The 8,586-nt window shown below is 38.8% G+C and overlaps 1 long non-coding RNA gene across 1 annotated transcript in view; it reads left to right on the top strand.

Annotated features, from left to right (window-relative positions):
* Nucleotides 1-7,438, top strand: part of LOC132397340 (uncharacterized) — a 29,882-nt gene extending 22,444 nt beyond the window's left edge. The window contains exon 4 of the long non-coding RNA XR_009513339.1: nt 6,024-7,438. This is a non-coding gene — a long non-coding RNA (uncharacterized LOC132397340). The remainder of the gene's footprint in view (nt 1-6,023) is intronic.
* The last annotated feature ends 1,148 nt before the right edge of the window (nt 7,439-8,586 follow it).

Raw genomic sequence — 8,586 nt, forward strand, 5'->3', positions numbered from 1 at the left:
AGCCATCCGGGAAAGTGGTGTGGGAGAGAACAGCCGGAAGCTGTGCTGATTTGCGGGCTGGCTGTTGTAGGCCAGCTCTCCCGTCTGGGCTGCTCTCAAGTGTTTGCTCCCTGGAGAACAAGCTGGATTGTGTTTGTCTGAAGCTGACTCATTGCGAAACAAACTGGATGGCCTTCATCTGTGGTTGATCCAGCATGAGATGAGGAACTGCTGCCTGCTTTCTCTTGCAGAAATGTGGCTACGGGCTGTATCCCATCTACTATAAATCTTCAGACCATGCCATTCAGGGCCTTGTGCTAATATTATTTTTGTAACTATGTGTTATCATAATTATATGCAATTTGTTTTTCACCTTGGCCCTGGTGGAATGCAGTTTTGTTTAGCTGTATACATGTGTATGGTTGATTGACAATTAAACTTGAGCCTGAACTGAAAAGCACTGGTTAAACCACTGTTAAAGCAAAGTACACAAACTTCTTCTTTGAAGTCAAACTAAAACGTAGAATATTAAGAAATGTGGAAATCCGCCAACTGCAGTTGATGGGCCAAGTACTATTTCAATACTAATTAGAACTGATGAATCAAAGGTTGATTTTGACCAGAAAAACTTGATTAAAATATGGAAGTTGGCAGCGGTAGCTTAAATGGTAAAATTGAATGTCTCAAGTAGTACAACTTTTATTGGCAACTGTAATACACAGAAGAAACTATAAACAAGTAATTTCCTGACAAATACCGTACATCATCAAGATATTGTTATAGCAGATAACAATGGTATAGAAATAGGACCCAGCATCATTTCCAAAGAGAGTTAATATCTTCTACAACGTTAACTGTTTTCTCTTTCACTGATTTCCTCAAGCATTTTCTGTTTTTGTTAATGTGAATGGTTTTGGAAGGAGTTTACTTCAATCATCAATGAACATCCTTCAATTATCTTGTTTTACAAATGTAGAATTGTCCTTCTTTGGACTGTGAACCACAGGCACCTGAACAACAACCTTAATGATTGTCAGAACGTTTGTAAAATGATACGCACTGTTCCTATTACATTAGAAGGCCTGTCTTCATATTTTCTTTAATGTCATTGTTGTGAATCAATAATGATGTGCTATTCCATTTCTAGTACCTGGTTGGAGGTGTCATTACTCTGTTGCAAAAACAGATAGAACCTGTCAATAGGCTACAGAGTTTAGTTTGATTCCATTCTCACCCAGTGCTTTTAACAAAGCTTGTCAGATTGTAATCAGACATGGGATCCTGGTGATGTTTTTTCTGTCTTGATTTCAGAGAGTTGTAGCCAGTTGTGGAACGCCTCCCAGTAATCTAAGATTAGCTAACATCACTAACTGACTATTGAATTAAAAAAAATTATGTTTGTTCAACCACAAATGAGGGACTGAGATCACCTTTTTTTTTGTAGAATCGCCAAAGGGAATATGCTGCCAGTGTTCTCATAGGTAAAGGTACTACTTTGATGTTGCTATAAAACCAGAAGGTTCCAGTTACTGTGTTTCTTTAATTTAGCTGCCTTGCAGAAACGGGCATTAATTAATCCCTTCTACCAAATATTCTCTAGTAATTCCTATTACAAAATGCTGTTGATTAAAATTAGATCATGTTGGCTTTGATCATTTTCTCAGCTGAACCCTGTCAATGCATTCAAAAATTTAAAGTTAGTAAAAATGATATCATAATGTTTTATCACTATGATCTCAATTTCACAATCTGCTTAAACCATCAGAATTAGAACTGCATAACCCAGGCAATTTAATATTGCAGTGAATTTTTGTTGCTTACGCTGACCCCAACAATAACATTTTGTAATGGCTACTATCAGTGAAGTCAGGATGAATATGAAAAATGACCATTTGATTAAATGACTGAAGAGCTATTGAGGGAATAACTTAGAAACACAAGAGATTCTGCAAATGCTGTAAATCCAGGGTAACACACACAAAATGCTGTAGAAACTCAACAAGTCAGGCAGCATCTTTGGAGAGAAATAGACAATTGACATTTCAATTTGAGACATTTTATTGGGACCAACTTAGTAAGAGTCAGAGAAAAAAGGAATAAGAAATACAATGGTAGAAGGAGTTTCATGAAACAATTGTAGCTCAAAGTAAATTTATTATCAAAGTACACATAGTGTATGTGACCATATACAGCCCTGAGATTTGTTTTATTGTAGGCACATTAAATCCAAAACACACAATGGAATCAATGTAAGACCAACCCAATGGAATGGTCAGACAATTCATGTTCAAAAGACAACAAATTGTGCAAATACAAGAGAAAAATAATAAATATATAAGCTATAAATATCAAGAACATGAGATGAAGAATCCTTGGAAATGAGTCCGTAGTTTGTGGGAAAATTTCAGAGTTGAGTTGATGGGGTGACTGAAGTTGAGTGAAGGTATCCCCTCTCATTCAAGAACTTGATGGTTGAGGAGTAATTACTGTTCCTGAGCCTAGGTTCTGAGGTTCCTGTACTTTCTTACTGATGGCAGCAACAGGAAGAGACCATGGACAGTGATGGGTGGAAGTCTTTGATGATGGATCTGCTTTCCTCTAATAGGGCTCCGTTAGATGTGCTCAGTGGTGGGGAGGGCTTTATCAGTGATAGACTGGGCTGTATCCACTACTTCTTGTATAATTTTCCATTCAATGGCATTGGTGTTTGCATACCATGCTGTGATGTCACCAGTAAATATACTCTGCACCACACATCTGTAGAAGTTTGTCAAAGGTTTTAAATATCATGCCGGATCATCCCAAACCTGTAAGGAAGTAGAGATACTGCAATGCTTTCTTTGTAATGGCACTAATGTACTGGGCCCAGGACCAGTCCTCTGAAATGGTAACACCAAGGAATTTAAAGATGCTGACCATCTCCATCACCGATCCCTTTATGAGGACTGGCTGATGAACCTCTGGTTTCCTCCTCCTGAAGTCAATAATCAGCTTCTTGGTCTTGCTGACAGAGTGAGAGATTGTTGTGGCACCACTCAGTCAGATTTTCGATCTCCCTCATATACATTGATTCTTCACCGCTTTTGATTCGGCCAATGGTAGTGGTGTCATCTGCAAACTTAATTATTTCATTAGAGCTGTGCTTAGCCTCACAGTTATAAGTATAAAGTGAGTAGAACAGGGGGTGAAGAACTCTGCCTTGTGGTTCACCTGTGTTGATGGGAATTGTGGAAGAGATGATGTTGCCAATTTGAACTGACTGGGTGTGCATGTGAGGAAACCAAGAATTCAACTGCTTAAGGAGGTATTGAGGCCTAGGTTTTGGAGCTGGTAGATTAGTTTTGAGTGGATAATAGTATTGAATGCCCAGCAGTAGTTGATAAAGAGCATCCTGATTATAAATCTTTGCTGTCGACTTATTCCAGGGTTGAGTGAAGAGTCATTGAAATGGCAGCTGCTGTGGACCTTTTGTGTTGGTAGACAAACTGGAGTGGGACCAGGTTACTTCTCAGCCAGGAGTTGATATGTTTCATCACCAGCCACTCAAAGCCCTTTATCACAGTGGATGTACAGTAAGTGCTACTGGAGGACGGTTATTGAGGCAGATTACTGCGTTCTTTCGAGACACCAGTATAATTAAAGCCTGCTTGAAGCAGATGGGTACCATAGACTGCCAAAGCAAAAGGTTAAATATATCGGTGAACAGTCCAGCACAGGTCTTTCTTACTCCGCCAGGTACCCCATCTAGGCTGGATGCTTTCTGTGAGTTCACCCTTCTGAAAGATACTTTTTCATTGGCCTGAGACTGAAACCACAGGGTCATCGGGGGTTGTATGAGTTTGTGAAGGGTCGTCCATGTTTTGATGGTCAAGGCAAGCATAAAAAAATTGAGCTCATCTGGTAGTGAAGCCTTGTTGTCACCGAAGTCACTTGGTTTCACTTTATAAGAGATAATAACATTAAAGACCAAGCCGCCACCATCAAGAATCCTTCTATGATTCAAGTTTGGTCAGATATTTCCAATTCACACATGAGATGGCTCACCACATATCGTACCTGGGCCTCTTGTACCTTATTTGGTCGCCGGACATGAATGTCACTGATCTCATAGATCACGCAGGGCTTCTGGTTAGGGAAGACCCGGAATGATTTTGTAGGGCCACACTCATCTACAACTGCTTTTATGAAGTCTGCGATAACCATGGTGTATTCATTGAGATCCTCTGATGAGTCGTTGAACACGGCACAGTCCACTGACTCAAACCAATCCCATAGACAATCCACTGCCTCCCATGGCCTCCTCTTTGTTGTCCTTATATAGCCTTGCTCTTTCGCCTCTGCCTGTATGCATGTAGGAGAAGGACACCAAATGATCAGATTTCCTGAACTGCAGACTTGGTATGGAGTGCTAGGCATTCCTTATTGTGGTATAGCAGTGGTGGATTCCTGGCGCTGCAGGTTATATGCTGATGATAATTGGGAAGCGTGAAATTTGCTATATAAACAGTCTATTTATACTAGACTGTTACATCTAATCACCAAACTTTATTATTTAAAATTATTGAGATCTTCTAACAGTATGTTTCTCAATGGTAGAACTTATTTTATACATAGTTATGCTTGAAAATTAACCAATAAATATATAAAGCTGATGCTTTGTTGTATTTCAAGAGATGTTGACAACTTGGGTCTATATTTCATTAAAATAGAACATGGAAGATGTGACTGGGAAAAATTGGGATTTTGTTTGTGGCTTTTTGCTGAGTAGCTGATCTTTGTCAAGTTGATTGTAATGTCACCATAACTGACCCAGATTAGAAGCAGAATAAAGGCCTTTGTTTTATTTCCTGATCATTATGCAGCCACGCTGGCTGAAATTACACAAATGCCAACAACAGACAGGGACTGGCCTTTATTTACATACTCCTTGGAGCCATCAGCGTGCTAACACCCAGTAACTGAGCTCACTCATGAATAATGGACATCACAGCAGCATAGCGGTTAGTGTGTTGCTTTACAGGGTATCAGAGTTCAGAGTCCAAGTCCATTGCTGTCTTTCCCAGCAGCACATGGGTTTACTTTGGGTGCTCTGGTTTCCTCCCACACTCCATAGATCTACCGGTTAGTAGTTTAATTGCCCATTGTAAATTGTCCTTTGATTAGACTCGGGTTCCTGAGTGGTGCAGCTCTTTAAGTTGAAATGGCCTGTTCCATACTTTATCTCTAAATAAATAAAGTAAAAAATAATAACTAGCTTAGACGAGGTAAAGACTGGATGATCCAGCTTGAACCATATCTTACCATCCAATCAATGCTTTAAGAGAAGAAAGCAGAAAATTGATGAGGAAGGGAATATATTTACAGTGTGTTGTCTCAATAAGCTTATTTACAAATACAATGTAACCAAGAAGCCTAACTAGTATATTATTCCTGGTTGCATTATTATCTCGTCAATTTGACAAGTGAGACCTGTAATATGTCAATTATTGAAATCTCGAAACATACAATTATTCCCCTTTCATCTTGTATTCTTCAGGTTTTATATAGTGCAAAATATCAACATTCTACTTATGTTTTTACATAATATAACTTTGTAAAAATTGCTACCTGCTATCTATACTGATCAGTTTAGATTTTAAAAGGTAATGCAGAGGCTACACAGAGATGCTTCGGAGCATGAAAATTTAAACAACAATGCAGTTGTTGGAAATCTAATTTAAGATCAAAGATGCTGAAAGCACTGAACTGATCAGGTAGACTCTGTGTAAAGAGAAGCAAAGTTAATGTTCATTCAAGAACGGTTTCTTCCCCTCTGCCATCCGATTTCTGAATAGACATTGAACCTATGAACACTACCTCACTACTTTTTAAATTCTATTTTTGCTCTACTTATTTAATTTAACTATTTAATATTTATGTATTTCCTGTAATTCATGTTTTTTTCTATTATTAGGTATCACATTGTACTGCTACCGCAAAGACAACAAATTTCACAACATATGCTGTTAATATTAAACCTGATTCTGTTTTCTGTTTTATTTTAGATTGTTCTTCAAAACTGGTGAAGGGTCTCAGAACTGAAACATTAAATTTTGTTTCTCTTCTCACAATAATGCTGCTGGAGGCAGTGCAGTTGTCTCTTGGCTCCAACAGCCCAGGTTCAAATTCTTCCCCTCCAGCATCAGAGTTATGAACAGTTCATGAAGCCATGAGCCATTATTCCTTTCTTTTCACACTATTAATTTTGAATTTTGTATTAATTTTATATCTGCATTGTATTATTGCTGTAAAGCAATAAATTTCACATCATATAAGACAGTAATAATAAACCTGATTCCGATGCTCTTCATTGACTACAGCCCTGCATTCAACACTATCATCCCCTCAAAGCTAATCAATCAGCTCCAAGAAATAAGCTTCAGAACCTCTTTGTGCAACTGGATCCTCAATTTGCTCACTGGCAGACCCCAGTCAGTTCAGATTGGCAACAACATCTCCTCGGCAATCACCATCAGCATGGGTGCACCCACAAGGTTGTGTGCTCAGCTCCCTGCTCCACTCACTACATACTCATGTCTCTGAGACTAAGTAGAGCTCCAATACCATTTTTAAGTTTGCTGATGACACCACTGTTGTCAGATGATTCAAAGGTGGTCATGAACTGTCAGCATATAGAAGGGTTATTGAAAATCTGGCTGAGTGGCGCCTCAACAAAAACCTCTTACTCATTGTTAGCAAGATGAAGGAGATGATTGACTTTGGGAGGAGGAAACCGAAGGGTCATGACTCAGTCATCATCAGGGATTAGAGGTGGAGAGGGTCAACAACTTTAAATTCCTTGGTGTTATCATTTCAGAGGATCTGTCCTGGGTCCAACACATATGTGCCGTTACAAAGAAGACCTGTCAGCAGCTTTGCTTTCTAGAAGTTCGCAAGGATTTGGTATGTCATCTAAAACTTTGACAGACTTCTATAGCTAAATGGTGGAGAATATACTGCCAGGTTGTATCTCAGCCTGGTATGGAAGCTCCAATGCCAGTAGACAGAAAAGCCAACAAAAATAATGATACAGCCCAGTCCATCACAGGTAAAGCCCTCCCCACCACTGAGCACATCTACAAGAAGTGATGTCACAGAAAGCAGCATCTGCCATCGAAGACCCCAACCATGCTGTCTTCTCACTGCTGCCATCAGGAAGAATGAACAAGAGCCTCAGATCCCACACCACCAGGTTCAGGAACGGTTATTGCTCCTCAACCATCAAGTTCTTGAACCAGAGCAAATAATGTCATTCAACTTCACTCACCCCATCACTGAAATGTTCCCATGACATTTGGACTCACTTTCAAGGACCTTACAACTCATGTTCACCATATTTATTGCTTATTTGTTTATTAACATTTTTTTAAATTTTTTGTGTTTGCACAGTTTGTTGTCTTTTGCACATTTACCATGAATGCCTGCAAGAAAACAAATCTCAGTGTTGTATATGGTAACATATATGTAGTTTGATAATAAACTTATTTTAAACTTCTGATTCTAGTTGTGTCTTAATGGAGTTTGCACACCCTCCCTGTAACCATTGGTTCTCTCCCTGTGCACTCCATTCCTTCACATATCTCAGAGCTGTGATGGCTGTAAGCATTATTAGCTACTGTAGGTGATCAGAAGTGTATGTGGATGGTGGGAGAATCAGTGATTCCTCTGAGTTGTAGCATAGATCCCATGGATAGAGTTGGCTCTCTGCATTGTAAGGATAAATGAAATATATTATGAATGCTTAAAGATTAGTTCTGATTTTTCATTATTCACTTGCTAAAGTAATAGAATTAACAAAGAAACTGGAGAATTTTCTATAACCTTAGCATCCAGGAATTAAAAAGTTTTAATTTTTCTGTGTTTACAACAGTGATACTACCTCATCTAATTATACTTAATTGCTTGTAACAAATTATGATCATTCATTTACATTTCTGCAATTCAAAACCATTTTATTAGGAATTTTATAGAGTCACCTAATAGGAGCTTGATTGGCAAGGCTAATGTTTATTATCCATCTCTAATTGCTGTGGAAGTGTTCAGCTAAGGTGGGCCTGCTATGTTGTTGCTGGAATGTGTGGCAACACTTGCGGGCTGCCCCCAGCACATCCTTGGATATTTTGGTGGTTAATGCAAAAGATGCATTTTATTGTATGTTCTGATGTATATGTGAATCTGATTCTGACTCCATTCTTGACAGTTAGGAAGTTTGTTGTGTCACTAGTGGCCAAGGTTGAGACCCACAGCTAAATCAATTATACTAGTTTAAAAAAAATGCCATTTACTGAATTTAAAGTTCTCAGCTGTATGGTGCCATTTAAAATGGAAAATTTGGATCATTACTTTTCTGCATCACTAAGCCAGCAATTCTGTAATGAATGGATCAATATTTTTTAGAGCAATGACACTCCACCCCCCCCCCCCCAGCACTACATATTGGTCTGTTGCCTGCGCTTGCACATTGTTTTCTCTCTCTCTGGCTGAAAGGTGAAATCACTAGTTAAAGCCATCTCCAGCATGCATACTTTTATTTAATATATATGTAGTTGTCCACTGACTCAATAAATT

This window comes from Hypanus sabinus, chromosome 7 (assembly GCF_030144855.1).
Source record: "Hypanus sabinus isolate sHypSab1 chromosome 7, sHypSab1.hap1, whole genome shotgun sequence".
Taxonomy (NCBI): Eukaryota; Metazoa; Chordata; class Chondrichthyes; order Myliobatiformes; family Dasyatidae; genus Hypanus; species Hypanus sabinus.